Raw genomic sequence first — 21,544 nt, 5'->3', positions numbered from 1 at the left:
GAAGTTGTGCTGCAGATCCCAGCATGAAAGCTGAGGGTCCAGCCAGCCGGCAGAAAGGCCAGTTGATGCCTCGACGGGCGTTGGAACCGGCTTTGCCCGCACAGAGCGTTTCTGACATGCTGGCGTTACTTATGCATAAGAAATAAGCAACAGTACAGCGTGCTTCTCTGCTCCAGGACATCCTTTCACACGGTATGTATGTATGTCTAATTATTCAAACCCTGTTTAAAAGGCGACTCATTTGTTGACCAAAAACATTTCCTCTAAATTTGCAAAGTTACTGATTTAAAAATATATATTTTCGATTTTTAGCTGGATGTCACACACTAGACTCTTGAGCATATTTATATAGCAAAATTCACAATGGTATAACCATGTTAAATAAAAGATGCCCAAGTGTCCACCAATGCACTCTATTGCATGCCATTAATTACCTCTATAGCTGAAAAGAGTCTGTATCCATAATTTGTGGATGTGCTGATTTGTTTTTAATGTGTCACTTTTTTTTTTCACGAACTGCAGATGATGAAATCCTCTTTATTTGAGAAAGTGTCCCTAAACTATTGTTGTTCATACTTACTGAGTTCCCTAACCACTTCTTTACTATGTCAGCAAACTTTCTGAGCAGGAAAGGTATCGTAGATTTAAAGACACATCTTCATTGAAGCAAAGGCAAAAAATTGGAATGAATTTTATGTTCATATTAAAGAGTGAAAATCCAAAATCTGCTGCAATCTTTTGTATTAATGATCTCTCTCTCTCTCCCTGTGTGTGTGTGTGTGAGTGAGTGAGTGGGTGTGTGTAATGCTGCGTGTGTGTGTGTGTACAGGAGAAAGGTGATGGCAGAAGCTTTTTTTAATGCATTTCGAATCAACTTTTTTTTTGTTTTACAAGAAGTGTATTTCATACATTGGAACAAATGTAATCTTTTCTATACTTTATAACTATGAAACTCTAAAGATTTTAAGTTCATGCACATTGTGAAACAAGAATCTAAATCTTTCTGTCACTATGATTTCTATAAACGCATGTTGTTTATGGGGATAATGTGAAAAATCTTTTGTGGGCTCTATGAGGTTATTAGTAGAAACATATGTTACTTTATGCCTGTAGTCAAGATAGCTGATTTATGTTAACAACTGTAGGACATATATTATCTTTTAGTTTAGACTGTGTGCTGTGTGAGTAGTCAAGTTTCCATCATACATTTGGGTTAGAAGAATATAATCATTACGTAGTTCATTAGATAAGTGTGCACCACTCTGTATCCTTGATCTGCTGTGAATGTGTTACACTGTTATCTTGACATGTTTTACTGCTGAATCATGAAGAGAAGGTTGTGTGCAGGAGACCTTATGTCTGCAGTTAGGAGAAGATAGACTACATTCCATACCCCCACCTTCCTTAGAGCATGAAGACAGGGAGCCGAGGTCATAGCTTAGGCGCCGTAAGAGAGAAAACATGTGAATGTTTAGGCTTTTACAAATAGGTGGGGGCCACTAGGAGCTATAAAAGGCTGAGTAACCCGTCACCATTTTGAGACATGCTGTGACCCTCTTCAAGCATCTCTCCCCATCATGATGGTTCTTATGCTCATAAGCAGTGGCGGTCCTAGCCTGTTTGGCGCCCCAGGCGAACACTCCTCTGCCCCCCCACACACACACACATAAAACATATTAAGGATTATACATTAACATAAAACTGTTGTCGGAACCATACTGAATTTCGCCAGAGAAACACACACACACACACACACACACACACATATGAAGAGAGAGAGAGAGAGAGTATGGATTGTATGCAAACGGCTACCAAACAGCCATCATAATTCATCATACAATGAGAACAGGACAAATCAACAATTGACAATGATTAATTAATATTAAAGTCTGTAACATAATGTCTTGTTTGGAATTTAGTCTGTTACTGTTACTATTTTTACCATTTCTTATTGGAGCAACTGTAACCCACATTATTTCCTTAGGGATTAATAAAGTATGATTCTGATTGTTTCAGGATGATCTGCCATTATCCAATCACACATCTGCTTATGTGTATCTTTTGCTCGTTTCTCCTCCTCTTCTTTTCTCTTTTTTCTAAACTAAGCACCTGATGGCTTTGAACTTTTCTTGTCCATCTTCCATTTTGCACTCCATCCTCCAACCCGAGGATCACCACAACATAACCTAACAGACCTACACCTTAGTTCACAGATTCACTTTGTCTAAGGTGTATTTCTGGGATTTCACACAACCCAGGATTCAAATCATGAATACATAATGGGCTTGGATTTACATTATTATGAATGAAATGTGCTCTATTTGGAAGCAGCCGGCCCCCCTCCCCTTTCGACGCGTTGTGTGTGAGACTTTAAATCATCAAACTGTAAATTATAAATTTTAAATTGTCATTGATCCCTTTACCCCGAGTTACCCCGAGTCCTAAAGTGTATATTTATTTTCTTACTCTTCTTATAGTTATTATTTGTTTACTTGCACTGCTGTAACTGGAGCCCCGTCGTCTCGTCTCTCTATATACTCGACTGTATGTAGCGGAGATGACAATAAAGTTTACTTTGACTTCAGCAGCGAGTAGGCGCACTGAGGGCTCTCGCGCTCACTTTTCGCGTATTGAATTTCGAAAAAACACCGGTGCAAATTATAAGTCTGTATCATGATGTCTGGTGTTTTCGTGTTTGTTGGTTTGTTTTTATTTTGTTTTATTTTGCGAGTTGATTATTAGATGCTGCTCCAGCCAGCCAGAGAATCCCCGCCACCCCCCTCTCTCTCGCTGTGCCGCAAGCAGCAGGTGCACCTCGCAAACGGAGGGCGCCCTTACTCCCAGCAAATGGGCGATAGAAAACCGATCGGTGCCTATGCCATTCCCAATATGCGCTGGCTGATGTCGGGGCAGCATGAGTACAAGCAATTTTTTTTTTTTTTTTGCCGATGCCCGTGATGCCGCCCCCCACCACGATGCCGCCCCGGGCAACCGCCCGTGTCGCCCGTATCTAAAACCGCTACTGCTCATAAGTGTTGAATTGTATGAAAATAAAGTATTGTTGATTGAGCATGTATACACCGAGTATTGTCCCTCCTTCAGCCCAAAGATTAAAACAACTGGGAGTTTTTAACAGCTTGGTGCCTGGTGACCCGGATCTTTGGTGTGCTGAGGAGGTGCAGATTTGGCCTGTAGTGAGATCGTGGGGCGAGGCGAACAGAGGGCCGGCCTAAACAGAAAGGTAAGCACAGCCTGTTGTATTATAAATACCAAATGTGCATATTGGGCTTTCCAAATTAATCTGTTCGCTGAGTTACACGTATTTTCACATTAAATTTGTCGGTGTCTGGTTTTCGGCGCAAGATACTAACAACATAAGTTGAGGCTGAATTCCAGTGTGTCATAGGAACTGCTTCTAGCAAGATACTAATAATATACTACGTTGAGTCTAGTTGCAGCCCACGTTACCTTCCACATTTAACTTTGTCTATGACTGGCTTCTGTTGCAAGAAACGGGGAAAACTTCTAAGACGCAACCAAAGTTTAGCATATGAAATAGAGGTGAAATAGAGTCTGACTTGTGGTGCGCTTGCATTTCAAAGGTGAGCTCAGAGGTTTCTGTGTGTGTTTCTGCGTGTGAGACGCGCTCTGGGTGTGTTTCTGTGTGTGAACTGTGAACACAGTGACAGTGACGGTTGATGTGTGATTAGGAGGACATTAGCGCGAAGAAAATGCTTTAAGATCTAAGGTTGACGCCTAGTGTACCTGTGGAAATTAATTTTGTTCATGGTGTGGCGACCCTCCTGTCTGTGGACGCACAGGCCGGTCCAGCGTCGTCTGGGTGCCGAGGTGGCGACTTGGGAACTGAGGACTCCCGCATAGCTACAGAATAACACTGGAACGGCCGTGTAATCACGGGTTCACATTTATTCTGGAATAGAACAAGAAAATGCTTTGACATCTAAGGTTGAGTTCTATAGTAGTCAAAAAAGAAAACCGAGGTTAGAGTCCTCATTTCTTAAAATCGAGGTTAGAGTCCTCGTTATAGTGACGTTTCAGGGGTTAAAATTGTTGTGTGCCTGTCCCCTGATAACGTGAAATTAAGAACAAAGAGGGAATTTGGAGCCACATAGAGATAGACGGGCAGACTTGGGTGTATTACTCTGTGGTGTAATCTTAATAAAAAAAAAAAAAAGGAGTGAGAGATAGTAAGAGGTGTGTAATGGAGAATTATTGAGAAGTAGAGAGAGGAATGTATTGGGAGACTGGCGTGCAGTTTACGCTGTTAAGGTGGGCGTGTTGCCGGCATATCTGTTTAACAGTGATGAAAATAATATTAAATAAATCTCTTAGTGTGTTAATACAGGAAGCTGCGGACCTGGACCAACTGCCCCCACAAGTACAGCGGCCGAAGCAAAATTATAGTAGTGGGAACCACACCCAGCAAGAATCAGCAGCTGTGAAACAGACAGCAGCGAGGAGAGAATTAGAGGAGAAAGTAAGAGAAGTTTTAACACATAAAATTTGGGGCCAACAGACTTGTGGAGGTTGGGAAAGCGTCCGGAGCATCACAACAAAAGGTGAAACAAAAATACACACAAGCAGAGAAATATGAGAGAAAGGCTCCTTTTAAGGTAACGCCTAGTTTGAGAAAGAGTTAAAATTAACCTACCCGCCTATAAATGCACACACATGCAATGAAGAAACAGCTTACACTCATGAACATGTGAAGATTTTCCGGCAAGGATAAAGCAGCAAAAATTAACATACACCTGTTGTTTTAAATGATGAACTTTATCCATTACTAACAAATAAACCCTCTGGGTTGCAGGACAACAATTTAACTTCAAAGAAAAAGAAAATAAAGAGACTGGTATGACCAACCAGTGATTAAACAACAAATTTAGTGGTCAAGAGTCAAATTGTGAGATGTTTTCTGCTGATTGAACAACACAAGTGATTATTGATGGAAAGAAAATTCTCTTTTGTGAATTTAAAAATTTGAACATGTGCATGTTGTCCTGTCAACTTGGTGGGTTATGAGTTGATTATATCGTAAGAAAGAGGAAAAAAAAAAGAAAAAAAAGGGGGAGAGAAGGCTGACACAGGGCCTGGCCCGGTGTTTCTCCCCTCTCTTTGTAACACAGCCAACACAACATCATTTTCCTGTTCGTACACTTCTGTTTGTTTTTGTTTTGTTTTGTTTTTGTTTTTGTTTTTGTTTTTTTTCTCTTTATGTTTGATTACAGGCTGCTTTGTCGGCCCTAGAAGCCGAGGCTGACCTGGACTCCTGCTCTCCCCTCTACGTGACCCTGACCAAATGCTGCAACAGCTGGACCCACAACAACAACCTGAAAAATGTCAACAGTGCTGCAGGAAAGCGATCTCATGCAGCAGAGACAGAGAGCACTAAACCTAAGGCCCGTTTCACTACACGGGGGAAAATTCTCCGACAGCTTCAGCTGACAGAGCTGTAACGAGACGCCCGCCAAGCCCGAATGAAAAGTAAGGCAGAATAAAAGAATGCTGATCTTGATAACTCTGCATTCACACTGTGCAGGACAGTGATGGACCAACACGGCAGCGAAAAGGGCGTGACCGAGACCGAAGGACCAACTGAGGTCAAAAGGCACCTCAGAATGGACAAAAAACACAGAAGAAGAAGATGCAGGTTTCACCTGCGGTGAACATGGACAGTGGAGAAACGGACTGCCCCAATTGGGGTCAGAACCAGGATGGACAGAACTTTGAGCAGCAGCAGCAGCAATGGTCGCAAACAGACTGAAAAGGAGGAGGGCAGGACCCCAGGGCACGCTTCAGGCCATGGTTTACCCAAGACATCAGAACAGGAAAGTGATGAACACACACACAAACACACACATCTACATACACTGACTCAGAATGAAGAGAAACACACACATGAACACATGTGCACTCGTTGATTAAGTGAGCAATGACACACACACACACACACACAAATATTCAATTCACTGAGAAGTGATCCACACACATACACATGCACACGCTGATGCAATGAAGAATGCTTTGCTAACAAATGCTTAAGCTGATATGCAAAATGCTGCACACAAACATCCCAATATATAATTTTTTATAAGAAGCCACTGATTACTTAAAAATGTGTTATATGTCACCCAAAGAGCATTTATGTAGAGTTAAGGAAGAAGGTCTAAAACGGTTTGGTTATGAAAACAATGTCTGTGCGTGATGTCTGTTTATGGCTCAAGGCCTTGACTGAATTCTTTGCTGTGCTTCACACAGCTTGGTGAGGAACAGTGGCACAGAGTGAAAGTGATGAATTAATAGTGTAAGTTTTAGGTCGAAGTACGGCATTTTCTGTGATTGAGATTTAATTTAAGGAGGAACAAAAGGTGCTATGGTACCTGAGGTTCTCATTCCTACACAATATTGTCCCGGCAGGAAGTAAAACTTTCCTGTGAATTTCTGGTTGATTTTTTGGTTTTGCTTAGCGCTAGCTTGATTTTATCAGTGAGCTTTGGCTTGTGTTCTTTCTCTAAGCGAGAGAGGGATAGTTTTATGTTTGGACATGTCTGCAATGGGCCCTAGTATGTGTTATTTTATTAGTATTTTGTTGGTTATGTCTGTCTTCGTTTTTGTTACAGTGCACTGAGATAAGAACATCTGAGAGGTGTGATCCACCGGTGGTGATATTTTGACATTTTGTGAGTTCATGATTTAACAATCAGCTCTTTAATCCAGGCCTGAAAGATTGAAATTTAAAGCGCTATAAAATATTATTACTGTAAACAGTTGCAAAGTGTGTTTCTCCATGATTATAATGGGCTTTGGAGAAATTCACTGATATGGGACATTGATCAGATGAGAAGTCCTGAGTCTAAAAGGATTGCAGCGAGTCAATCCAGTCCAAAAAAAAAAAAAAACCAAGGAATTGTTTTCCTTTTAAAATGATGACGTCATCTTGCTGGTAATGGATGCTCGAATAGGTCACGCGTGAGACTCCATTATCAGCAACATCTGGTATGAGTGTGTGAATGAATGTATGTGACTGGACTGCGATGGACTGACTTGATATTGACACAAAGACTGCACGAACTTTAGGATTAGTAAATGCTGACAAACAATTCACCCAGCCGGCAAGAGAGGGTGGATGTTTCGCTTTGTTTTGTTTTGTTTTTGCAGGAGCAGGAGTATAAGAGAGACTGGAGGAGGAGACGGTAGTTTCACATGAGAGTGTGGAACTGCAGATTTAACCCTTTGATTGCTAATTTTGAGTTACTGATGTTTGCATTAAGACAACTGTGCCTTGTTACCTGTGTTTTGATTAAGGTATCATGTTATATTATTGGGAATGCCAAATGCTACAGTGGGGAAATCTTTTGATATCACTCATGACTGGAATATGTTACTATTAACCATAGCAGGCCACTGTAAAAAGTTAATTAAGGTTTATAAAGGAAATGTACCAAAACTTTAACAATATTTATGAATGTCTTGCCACATTCAAAATTAAATTCAAATTAAAATGTACCATTAAACTCAGAGAATCAATATGAAATAAAACATGCAAATTTTGTATAAAGTACATGACTGATAACTGTTCTGTCCTGAGCTTTTGTTTCCTATAGCTCCCACTTGACCACACCAACAGTTTTTACCACCAAAGGAGGTTAATTAAAAGTTTGACAACAAGCATAAAATTTTCCAAAACTTAGAGACAGAAAGGAGTTCTGAATAATCATAATTTGGCAAACCACTAGGATGGCGTTGGACATCCTCGGACGGGAAAAGGGTTGGTGTGACCAAGGTGTGGTTTGGCTTGTTGTGTGTATATTGTAAGATGTTACAGCTCTGGATGGACCAGTTACCAGGGCATGGAAGGATGACAGACTTTATTACATGAGGAGAAGGAACTTTCTGGGGATTGAAGATCCTCAGGGTGAGTGGTTGACTAAAGCATGCATAAAATAATCATTTTGTGATTGAATGTTAATTGATTGATAATTGGCCACATTTACAGCTGTGTTGACTTGTTGTGGACACAGTTTACTTCATGTTTAAGGATTCTAATTGACAGATTTAAAACAGTGACACTAAGAGATGCATTCGACAGTGAGGGAAAAAACAGTGAGTAAAAAGGGAGTTTTGAAATGTGTAGTTCACATTAACACACAGGTTTTGTTTCTAGGTAGTTCTGCGGATGCAGGCCCTGGGCAGAGCCAGGAGTTTAACAGATCTAACGTGAGAATTAAATTGATTTTATTCCCCAACACAGGATGACGAGGCTGGAGCAGCAGTACGCGAGAGAAGAATTTCTGATACTTCCTTTTCTAGCTCCGGTGAATTGACACATGGGAGTGTGTCAAAAAGGGGGGAGTGGAAGTTGAGTCTTAACATCAAACAATGGTTATATAAAATTTTTTATGACTTTATTTGTGTGGTTAATAATTTAGGTATGGTAAAACTTAAGCTTATAAAGTTAGAATAAAAGGTTAATTTGTTTCTGCATCACCGGAAGAACAATGGATAACAACATTAGATTATCAAGGCTAGGGAGAGAGGTGTTTTGGTTTTCTGTCTCTTACAGAGAGAGGAACAGACACCAGATGAGGACACGGAGATATGAGGACCCTTCACAGCAGAGACAGACGTAGGGACTGCCGAGACAACAACTGGGGTCAAGTGTCATGGCGTTTGGGCTCCTCGAGGAGATGGATCCCATAAACACAGCAACAACCATGAAGGGGTTGGCCAAAATCTAGGAACACCAGACCAACGAGGTTCGAGAGGCTCTTGGTAAAAAGGGGGACACGGCTGTGACCCCAAAATACACAGATCTTTGTTTGAAATCGGGGCAGAATAATCCCCTGATCTGTGCAACGACTAAAGGGTGGTCTAACCCCAGAGGTCGAAGAAAGAAACTGAGAATCACCCAACTGGAAGATACTGGTAGCTGCAGCATTAAAATAAAGGTTAAAAACTCCTTAGACAGAGGTTCTAGTCTAAGTACATTTGAAAGGTATAAGGTGGCACCAAAATGGGGGTGGAAAACTGGAGCACCAAAATAAAGCTGTGGGAGAATTGGGGAGTAATGGGAGTGTCATGTGTACTTGTTGTTGTTGTAATCATAGTTTCTCTTGCATCTGAACTGCTAAACACAGAGGTCATTCCACATATGGTCGACCCGTTAAAGGGGGACAGAGGGCCTCAGGACCAAGAAGAACTGGACCTTGTAACGATGGAGTGCCTGGTGTAAGTGATCTCTCCAGTAGGGAGAGATCAAAGGGGGAATTATGAGGTTATTAGTAGAAACATATGTTACTTTATGCCTGTAGTCAAGATAGCTGATTTATGTTAACAACTGTAGGACATATATTATCTTTTAGTTTAGACTGTGTGCTGTGTGAGTAGTCAAGTTTCCATCATACATTTGGGTTAGAAGAATATAATCATTACGTAGTTCATTAGATAAGTGTGCACCACTCTGTATCCTTGATCTGCTGTGAATGTGTTACACTGTTATCTTGACATGTTTTACTGCTGAATCATGAAGAGAAGGTTGTGTGCAGGAGACCTTATGTCTGCAGTTAGGAGAAGATAGACTACATTCCATACCCCCACCTTCCTTAGAGCATGAAGACAGGGAGCCGAGGTCATAGCTTAGGCGCCGTAAGAGAGAAAACATGTGAATGTTTAGGCTTTTACAAATAGGTGGGGGCCACTAGGAGCTATAAAAGGCTGAGTAACCCGTCACCATTTTGAGACATGCTGTGACCCTCTTCAAGCATCTCTCCCCATCATGATGGTTCTTATGCTCATAAGTGTTGAATTGTATGAAAATAAAGTATTGTTGATTGAGCATGTATACACCGAGTATTGTCCCTCCTTCAGCCCAAAGATTAAAACAACTGGGAGTTTTTAACAGCTCTAATAATGATCAGTGGTGATTGAAGAGGAAGCTTGAATCCTGGCTCTGGAGATTTTCATGACAAGTGACAGTGCAGACATTTGTTAATGAGAGAACATGTTTTATCATCATAACGACTGTGAATTTAAGCGTCGTTAAAGTGTCACTTCAGCAATGCTGCCAGGAGAAAGAAGTGTTGACTGATGTTTTTTAATAGAAGACTTAAAACACTAAACTCTAATTTCTGGGGTTTATTTTAAGTTTACAGAATATAACGTCTGGTATGACAATGAGTTTTACTTCTCACTGTCTGTGTTATGTGTATCCATTTATCATGTATGCTACTCTACTCTGTGGACTAAAATGTTTCATTGTATTCATGAAATAAACCAGAATTTTAATGTCCGAATCTTTTTACTGTTTTTTCTGCGTTTGTTCACTCCAAGTTTGACGAAACCCACAGCTCACTAACAATGTGGAGCAATCTCAGTGTATTTAGCTGCTTTTTTTTCCCTAAACACAATCAGTTGACTGAGAGAAATGCCTTTAGTCCTCACTTTGGTCATTGTGACTGTTGAAGGAGATTTGTTTCATAGACACCTTATACTAGTGTTTCCTACACCTAATCCAACACTACTATGTTCTATTTAAACCCAGATTCCTTTTATAGTTTGCAGTGAAATTTGTTAAACCATTGCTTAATGGGACAGCAGTACAAGTCACTCTTTCCTAACACATTGTAGATAAGTTAATTGCTGGACAACACAGCTAGCAGTCTCACACACTCTTTAGGTTTTTGAAGTTTTGTGTGTAATGGTTTAGTCTATCACACCTTACCCTTTTCTCCCAGTATCACAACAGTATGACTCCCAAAGTACGGCTCAGTAAACAAACAAGGACTCTGAAGTCAGAACAGAAAGATACAGTTGGAAGATGAATGATTGTGTTTTTATGATGCGTAGTAAACTACCCCCTCTTCTTTTTCTCTGTGTTATTGTTCTTGTGTGTGTGTGTTTATGCTTTAGAAGTCAAAGTATACATTAGCAACACTTACAAAAAACATTTTGAATTTCATTTAGAACTGAGATTCTACGTTGTAAGCAGAAATCTGATGCTCAGCCATAAGTGTGTTTCCCCACTTTCACAATGCTGAGGTGTCAAATCCACAACCCCCAACAGATGGTTTGTCACACACTGGGTTCAAACACTCAAAAAGCAACACAACAGCAGGTTCAAGAAGGACAAGGCCCCTTTATTTGCACAGCCTCACACACTATAGATTTTTAAAGTTGTGGTGTACAATGGTATAGTCACAGATGTGACTTCTACTTTTGATAAAGATCACTCCACATGCATATTTCTTAAGAAATGAAGTGTCTTTATTAAGCTCTTATTTATACATGTCTACACAATAATAGACACCGTGTGCTCTGTGACATTACAGTCTTCTACTTCTGCTTCCATTGGTTTGCATTTTCAACTCCCAACCTTTCAGGTTGTTATGAACCGCTTATATTTCTAACATTTTGTGATGTAAAAGTGAATCACGTAGCTTTTTTATTTTCTGTATGATGGGATGACTTAAGACAACAGTTATTTAAACAATTCTAAATGACAGTTTGACGGCCATAGTACTTTATGCGGGTCAAATATGTTAAGGATAATGTTTCTCAATGTAACATTGCAAAGAACTTTTGGTTAGGATACAACATTTTGTAAACAGTTACCTCAGAACCTGTACTGTCAGATCTATGCATGTAAGGTTAAACTTTCCACAGTACTTCCACTTAAGTAAGTAACCAAACACATAAAGTCACCCTCACCAATAATCGACTGTTCCTTGAAAAAAGTAGCACAAAAAGACAACTGACTCATCAATGAACAAGTAGAGCTACCCGAGGCCGAGACTCAACCACTATGGGCTAAGAATGAGGACTATGTACCCACGTAACTGGTGATGAATTGTAAAGTTACAATTCTTTTATGTAAAAAAAGCATTTTTATTTTTGTATATAAATAAATGTTGATGTTGTGCGACGGGAGTGTGTGCTTTAATTTTACTTATAATGTGTCAAATCACTACAACAGACGATGCCGTCCAGAGTAAGGATCTTGTTAGCCACAGTGTTTCTAAGATTTTTACGCCATGTTACAATAACCTCAGCTTTATCTGAACATACCAGCAGTTTAACCGATAAAAGTGGGTATCATCTGCATAGCAGTAAAAATGTATGCTATGCCTTCTAAAGCAAGTATAATGTAAACAGAACTAGTCTTTGCACAGAAGCCGTGGAGCTTCATAACTGACTTCAGTGTGTGAAGAGGACTCTCCATTTAATAATAGATGTAATAAAATGTTATGGCCAACGGTATCAAACGCTACACTTCGGTCTAGCAGGAAAGATTTCAACATTTCAATATGAATGAAGGCTGAAAACTGATTAGATTAATGTCTGATGATCTTTTCTGTGCTTCTTCAAGTTTGTAACACCGAACATACTAAAGGATGATTTATGGTTCACAGGAACAGTTTAATTAGACACACGTTTAGCATTTTTCTTTATATTCTTGTTTCCATCACTGACATGTTCAATGTGATTACTATCAAAGGAGAAAATAAATCCTGTGTAGTTTAAAAAAAAGAAAGAAAAGAAAACAACTTTAATTTAATCAAACTGAAATGTTGCTGAACTCTGACAGACGTGTCTTTTAATCTTGTCAACATAATCCGTAATCACCTAAATCTGCTATTTATCATCTTGTAAAATGTTCCCTCTGCTTCTGTTGCACATCTCCGCTGACACTCTCTTCTTCACCTGTCATGTGCAGCTGGTCCAACCCCTGCATGCCTCCTTAAACTGGTGTGTTTAAATCTCTTTACCTCTGTTGTGAACTTTACACAAAGTTTGTGGTAACAAAATCAAACTGATGAAGATCTCCTTTGAAAAACACACACACTCATGAGACAAAATAAAACCAGACTTCTCAAAGTAAAAGCAGAGCCCTCACAGTTGGTAGTACAAAACACAGTGACAACGTGCGTATTAGATACCCTCACTCCAAAAGCATAAATATATAAAAAATGAATCTCCAAGAATATCATCCTAAAAAATGGCACTGAGGGGGGTGTTACAGTGGGAAAAAAAGCAGCTAAATTTTCATCAGAAAATGCTGAATTTGAGTAAAAACAATGCTCTGCAGTTTGATGCTGTCGTTACAGACAACGCGGATGTTTAAAGCATTTGGACGGGCATTTGAAATGCTGTAAGTCTCCTTATCAGCTGGAAATATTAAAGCCATAAAATGACTTTTGAGAGTGGATAAAAACTATTGAACAACAGCAATGTTGAGCCTGTTCCAAAATTTGAATGTATGTACATGTGTTGAAGGTGCGGCTCTTGTTGAATTATTAAACATATTTTTCTTCAATCTTTCGAGCCATAAAAACACAAAACAACTTTTAATTTTCTTCTGCTTGAGTATTGGCCTCGGGTAGCTCTACTTATCATTGATGAGTCAGTTGTCTTTTTGTGCTACTTTTTTCAAGGAACAGTCGATTATTGGTGAGGGTGACTTTATGTGTTTGGTTACTTACTTAAGTGGAAGTACTGTGGAAAGTTTAACCTTACATGCATAGATCTGACAGTACAGGTTCTGAGGTAACTGTTTACAAAATGTTGTATCCTAACCAAAAGTTCTTTGCAATGTTACATTGAGAAACATTATCCTTAACATATTTGACCCGCATAAAGTACTATGGCCGTCAAACTGTCATTTAGAATTGTTTAAATAACTGTTGTCTTAAGTCATCCCATCATACAGAAAATAAAAAAGCTACGTGATTCACTTTTACATCACAAAATGTTAGAAATATAAGCCGTTCATAACAACCTGAAAGGTTGGGAGTTGAAAATGCAAACCAATGGAAGCAGAAGTAGAAGACTGTAATGTCACAGAGCACACGGTGTCTATTATTGTGTAGACATGTATAAATAAGAGCTTAATAAAGACACTTCATTTCTTAAGAAATATGCATGTGGAGTGATCTTTATCAAAAGTAGAAGTCACATCTGTGACTATACCATTGTACACCACAACTTTAAAAATCTATAGTGTGTGAGGCTGTGCAAATAAAGGGGGCCTTGTCCTTCTTGAACCTGCTGTTGTGTTGCTTTTTGAGTGTTTGAACCCAGTGTGTGACAAACCATCTGTTGGGGGTTGTGGATTTGACACCTCAGCATTGTGAAAGTGGGGAAACACACTTATGGCTGAGCATCAGATTTCTACTTACAACGTAGAATCTCAGTTCTAAATGAAATTCAAAATGTTTTTTGTAAGTGTTGCTATTGTATACTTTGACTTCTAAAGCATAAACACACACACACAAGAACAACAACACAGAGAAAAAGAAGAGGGGGTAGTTTACTACGCATCATAAAAACACAATCATTCATCTTCCAACTGTATCTTTCTGTTCTGACTTCAGAGTCCTTGTTTGTTTACTGCTCCGTACTTTGGGAGTCATACTGTTGTGATACTGGGAGAAAAGGGTAAGGTGTGATAGACTAAACCATTACACACAAAACTTCAAAAACCTAAAGAGTGTGTGAGACTGCTAGCTGTGTTGTCCAGCAATTAACTTATCTACAATGTGTTAGGAAAGAGTGACTTGTACTGCTGTCCCATTAAGCAATGGTTTAACAAATTTCACTGCAAACTATAAAAGGAATCTGGGTTTAAATAGAACATAGTAGTGTTGGATTAGGTGTAGGAAACACTAGTATAAGGTGTCTATGAAACAAATCTCCTTCAACAGTCACAATGACCAAAGTGAGGACTAAAGGCATTTCTCTCAGTCAACTGATTGTGTTTAGGGAAAAAAAAGCAGCTAAATACACTGAGATTGCTCCACATTGTTAGTGAGCTGTGGGTTTCGTCAAACTTGGAGTGAACAAACGCAGAAAAAACAGTAAAAAGATTCGGACATTAAAATTCTGGTTTATTTCATGAATACAATGAAACATTTTAGTCCACAGAGTAGAGTAGCATACATGATAAATGGATACACATAACACAGACAGTGAGAAGTAAAACTCATTGTCATACCAGACGTTATATTCTGTAAACTTAAAATAAACCCCAGAAATTAGAGTTTAGTGTTTTAAGTCTTCTATTAAAAAACACGAGTCAACACTTCTTTCTCCTGGCAGCATTGCTGAAGTGACACTTTAACGACGCTTAAATTCGCAGTCGTTATGATGATAAAACATATTCTCTCATTAACAAATGTCTGCACTGTCACTTGTCATGAAAATCTCCAGAGCCAGGATTCAAGCTTCCTCTTCAATCACCACTGATCATTATTAGAGCCCGCAAAAGATTTTTCACATTATCCCCATAAACAACATGCGTTTATAGAAATCATAGTGACAGAAAGATTTAGATTCTTGTTTCACAATGTGCATGAACTTAAAATCTTTAGAGTTTCATAGTTATAAAGTATAGAAAAGATTACATTTGTTCCAATGTATGAAATACACTTCTTGTAAAACAAAACAAAAAAAAAGTTGATTCGAAATGCATTAAAAAAAGCTCCTGCCATCACCTTTCTCCTGTAAACACACACACACGCAGCATTACACACACCCACTCACTCACTCACACACACACACACACAGGGAGAGAGAGAGAGATCATTAATACAAAAGATTGCAGCAGATTTTGGATTTTCACTCTTTAATATGAACATAAAATTCATTCCAATTTTTTGCCTTTGCTTCAATGAAGATGTGTCTTTAAATCTACGATACCTTTCCTGTTCAGAAAGTTTGCTGACATAGTAAAGAAGTGGTTAGGGAACTCAGTAAGTATGAACAACGATAGCTTAGGGACACTTTCTCAAATAAAGACGATTTCATCATCTGCAGTTCGTGAAAAAAAAGTGCCACATTAAAAACAGATCCACAAATTATGGATACAGACTTATCAGCATACAGTTTAAAGGCATGCATTAGAGTGCATTGGTGCACACTTGCGCATCTTTTATTTAACATGGTTATACCACTGTGAATTTTGCTATATAAATATGCTCAAGAGTCTAGAGTGTGACATCCAGCTAAAAATCGAAAATATATATTTTTAAATCAGTAACTTTGCAAATTTAGAGGAAATGTTTTTGGTCAACAAATGAGTCGCCTTTTAAACAGGGTTTGAATAATTAGCCCTGACAGACAGACATACATACCGTGTGAAAGGATGTCCTGGAGCAGAGAAGCACGCTGTATTGTTGCTTTTCTCTTATGCATAAGCAACGCCAGCATGTCAGAAACGCTCTGTGCGGGCAAAGCCGGTTCACGCACGTCGAGGCATCAACTGGCCTTTCTGCCGGCTGGCTGGACCCTCAGCTTTCATGCTGGGATCTGCAGCACAACTTCGCACTGGCCACTGGGGCAAAATGGATTCAAAACTTTGAAGTACTAGTTTGGTTCTTCACTGCTCACAGAGAAGTAACAATTAAAGAAAGCGATCCAGCACGAAACACAAATCAAACAGCACAGTCGGAATTGTCCTTAACCGCGCTCAGTTTCACAAATAAACAAAATGCTTGCACCAGCCATAGACACAGGAGGGAAAACTGAAAACTTCCCAGAAACTGAGATTGTAATAAATTAATCACGCTAAAGTCGCCTCTACACTTTTTTGGAAAGAGCCTTTATACATAGCATATGCCAAGCAGACTTAGTGCGAGATAAATAATATGTAGCCTTAAAATTTAACATCTAGAGCTTAAAGAGACACACACAGGTCAGTACCTTCGCTAATGTCTCTAAACATTAAGATCCATTAAAAAAAATGAAAAAAACCCAATCAGTTTTATCAACAGAGGACCCATGAAACGACCAAAGCTGACAGGTCTGAAGAGCACGGTGCATGTTCTCATGTCACAAGTTGACCTACATTTTCCAGAAAGACCACACAGTTAAAACCTGTAAAAATACTAAATTAAGAGTTTCGCACTATGTTTCACCAAGTTAAAAAACAAATCCAGCAAAGCTGCTTCTACCGAAAGCATTTATCTTTCAGATCAGTGTCTCAAAAGCACCATTAAAAAAAATGTGATCCTGCATTTACAAAAGTAACTCATTCTCATTCATGCCTCTTCCCCCACCCCAAAGCACAGACCTCAAATTCGCCTTAACTATCCCCCTCCCCAAAGTGCAGTTGTTAAAAACAGACAAAATCTACCATTTCGGTTAGAGTGTGTAAAAACACTACTGCAAAAGTAACTCCTGTTTGTATATATTCACACTGAAAACTAAAACGCATCGGCTGATAAACACTAATTAAATAATGCGTTGCACATCTGTGTTTTAAAGAATGTCTGGGAAAGCCCCCGTGTACTTTTGTTTTAATTATTTTAAATTTTAACTGAAAATTAATGCGAACTAACAGCGCTGTTCTTAGGTGAAAGTTTTTTTTTATTTTTTTTTTTTTTATTCACCATTTCTTGAGATAAACAGCGTCTTAAAGTCTGAAACAGCCAACAATGAGTTGGTAGAAACAATGCACCGCATGGCCACAGGAAGTGCCCCTTTTCGGAAGAGTGAAAGCGCGTACATGAGAGTGCATGCGCGCGTGCTCGTACGTGCACAAGATGCCAGTTTTTAAGCTCGGCAAAGGGGGTGTGGGGGGCAATCCCCCCAGGCAAAAACCCCCACCCCTCCCCTGACCTCTGACCCCTCACCCCCCACCCCACCCCAATCCTCACCCCCCCCCCCCACAAAGGTGCCAGTTATATTCTTCTAGTGTTGTTGTTGAGGGGTTGCTGCTTCTCCTGCTGTTGATAGTGCTGGAGGGCCGGGCTGTGTTGATCTGAAAAGTCCACAGGAGATGATATCTGATTAAAGAAGTGTTATGAGATATTAATAAAATGCGAAGATTGGTGACAGCGTTTGGAACCATAAGGCAACACATTAAAAAATGTGGGAAATAAACTGAGACTATAATTAAAAATATAAACTGGAATATTACTAGGGCAAAAGAACGCTGTTGTCATGGTAGGATAAGAATGTAACAAAAAATCTATACACATACAACACACACACACACACACACACACACACACACACACACACACACACACACACACACACACAGGAGTATCTAGAAGGGTGGCATGTGCCACCCTAAAATAATCCCTTTTCACCCTAGTTTTGCATATGGCAATGTTGTTTATTAAACTAAGATAGCATTAATGCTTTGGTCAAGCTAGCTTAAATTAGTACTGAGTATGAATTCTAAAAATAACTGAATACATTGCACAATGTCCCTTGCCTCCTAAAAAAAATCGTTCAGCCACTAGCTTCTCCTTCAAACTGCTATTTCCAACTTGTTGTCAATAGCTACCAACACTATGGTCTGATTGGTGCCAGGGGACATTTTGAATTAACACTGCAGGCATTTCTGATTTCAACTCAGACTGTTTATTTGTCTGCTTTGAGAATGGCATTAGGTTATTAGCCCAATAAATCATGAAAAACAAGGCTGATATTTTTGTACCTTCACTGATAGTTTTCCTATACTTAATGTTTATTATTTAATGTTGTTTTGTGCGATTGTATACCGTGAAAGCAGCGGTTATAATAAAAAAAATATGCTAATCATAAGACAGAGTTTAATTTGTGTAATCTAGTGCATTTCAGTTTTAGTATTAATGAAAAAAAGGCCATTACACACAGAATGCGTTGCATAAAAGCGACACAAAATGTGTAATTTTATGGATGCAAACTTGATGTGTAACCTATATATACACACCGAACGGGTTGCGTTTTTGTGGAAAGTTTGTCCTCAAAAAACTGACTGCAAAAATACAAAAATGAAGTTGACATGAGGCGATGATGAGCTGGTCATAACCTTCCTAAACGGGAAAAGTAGGAAACAGAGATTAGGAAGAACCCAGTGCTTCCTAACATATTTATAGAGATAGAAAGTCACAGTTAACAGAGATTCACATTTGCACTCAGCAACCTTCATGTTCTTTAGGGATAAAACCAGAATAAAACCTGCTGGCAGACAGTTGAGTCCCCACATTTGTGCTCATTGACAAAGACTCATTCAGACTTAGGCAGCTGTTATTTGCAAACCTTTGACAGTCTCTCAGATAGTGCCTGCAATCAGTCCAAGACAGTCTTCTTGGTCCTGTCAATCCTTTCTGGATGCACTCTATATTGGAGTATATTGTCTGAATAAAAGTCTGAAAGGCAAGATTACCTAAGAGCATTGTGATTTAAAGCATACAGAACAGAGACTGATATGCTTGCAGAAGGTGGGCAACATTTTGTGGGCAACTGATTATATATGCATTAAAAGAGAAGTTGATCACAAAGGTCTAATCTGTAAAGCAGTACTGTCTGGTTAAATATTACATTTTATTTTTCAGTTTCATTTCTTGGTCATGGATGATTTTGTAAGAAACAAACTGCTTGAATGCAGGCTAAGTGAGTGGGTGGAGAAATTTAAAGGTAAAGTATTAACGTGAATCTGTGATGGGTACAGAAATTGATCCTGATGTGATCTGTTGACTCTGAAACAACATCTGATAATATAGATTCTTGTGATTTTTGTCCAAACTGCACAAAATGTTTTTAGACATAAAAGTGAGTTAGAATAAAAGTGGAGAGCATTCACCTCATATAACTGCGCCCATAGCTTTTTCACTCATTTAACAAGAATTTCTGAAGGAAGTTGAGAATAACCTTTATCTATGCAATTTCATTTTTAATTACTGATGAAGAAATCGATGCAGAAAGTCTGTGTGATCTTGATGATCGTGAAATTGATAATTTGATCAAAAAAGCTGGACAAAGAGTGAAATTCAAGAAGAACCTCAAGCTGTTAAAAGTAATTAATTTCAATCATTTCTATCTTACTGTATACAGGTGAACTTTTGTTAGAATTATCTGGATATTAAAAAATGTGGATATGGATTTGGAATGTTTTGATTGTGGTAGGAAGAACCAAACGTAAATCAGGAAACAGTCATTTCTTTTCAATTAGGTTACAAACTGTTATGTTTCCTTGAGATTTAGTATCTATCGGACAAATAAAGTTTTTAATACATGTTTAAGAGCTGAATATTGTGCACAGCTTTGCACTTTTTATCTACAGGAGCATGCAGAATTAGCTCATTTGGTTCAGGTTAGGATTATACTGAATTTCAGACATATGAGCCAACTGCCTGAGACAAAGTAAAGCTCCTTTCTTTGGCCTATAGAGACTAAATCTACACACGTAATTCATAGGGGGTTGGGGAATATACATTTTGCCCTAGCAACTACGAGTTGCTGTAGGTTGTCATCGACTGTCTCTACAGGTCTGCATGACTGGGACTTAAATAGGAAAAAGAATTGTCTCACAGGATGAGATGTTTACTAAGAAGCAGGGATGTAATTATAATCTGTTCTTCATCAGTCTGCTGGTTGAATGATTTCCTGTATAACTGAAATTCATCCTCAGGTCTTTCCATCCACAAGTGATACAGGTGAGACACATGCATCTTATTTATTGCGTCTCATATTAATCTGTTTGAAAGACAGCATTATTTTGTACAATCTACATAACTTTACTAAGAAAAACTTTAATTGCTGACAGAAACCTCTCTTTGTTCTTTTCTTTTTGTTTTTATCCATGAGGAAAGAGAAAATCAGACCTTCAAAGTAACCCCAGCAGGTTGCAGCTACCAGCTAAGTGACAACGTCAGTCTGTGCTGGGATTTGAAACTATTTACATCTCTTTCTGAGCAATGTCACAGTTTAAGCCACTATAGGGTTAAATTTCTGTGCAGCACAATTTGTCCAACATGCCAGTTTCATCTTTGATGCTAGAAATGACTTTTTCTTTGGGCTGTTGTCAAAATTTAACAGTCAGCATGATGCATGGTTTATTAATGTGTGTTCGCCTCTGTCAGTGCACCCCAGGGTGGCTGTGGCTACAACGTAGCTTGCCATCACCAGTGTGTGAATGTGTGCGTGAATGGGTGAATGACTGGATATGTAAAGCGCTTCGGGGTCCTTAGGGACCAGAAAGGCGCTATATAAATACAGGCCATTTACCATTTGGTAAGTGGTCACATTATGCTCTTGATATACTCTAATTCACACTTTTTGTGAATTTTGTGAACAAATTTGTTGTTGTTGTTGTTGTTGTTGTTATGAGACTTTACATTGACTACATGCTAATTTATAAATCCTGCTAAATAGTTCTTTACTTTCATGTCCACAGAATCAATCATACTGTCTGATGTAAAAAGCATCATGACATTTGTACATGCCAGACTACATCACCAAGACCAACTCTGTGCTTTCTTAAAGTGAGTATTAAGTTTTTCATATTTTGTAATAAAAATGGGCCGTAGTTTTTTTTATGTTCTGTAATAAATGTGCATGGTTCCACTCATGACCATGTGCAGGTTTCACAAACAGATCAGTTTATTTTTAGTTTCATCACAAATCCTTTGTGTCAATATTCAACTATTTATTTCTGCTGTCAGTCTGTTAGGTACACAAACACACTCACTCGGCTGCAGCTTTCCAGCTCACAGCTCAACTCACATCAACAACAACCACCACCCCTCAGGACCCA

This window comes from Oreochromis aureus, linkage group 4, assembly GCF_013358895.1.
Source record: "Oreochromis aureus strain Israel breed Guangdong linkage group 4, ZZ_aureus, whole genome shotgun sequence".
NCBI lineage: Eukaryota > Metazoa > Chordata > Actinopteri > Cichliformes > Cichlidae > Oreochromis > Oreochromis aureus.
Note: the sequence above shows the minus strand (reverse complement) of the source record.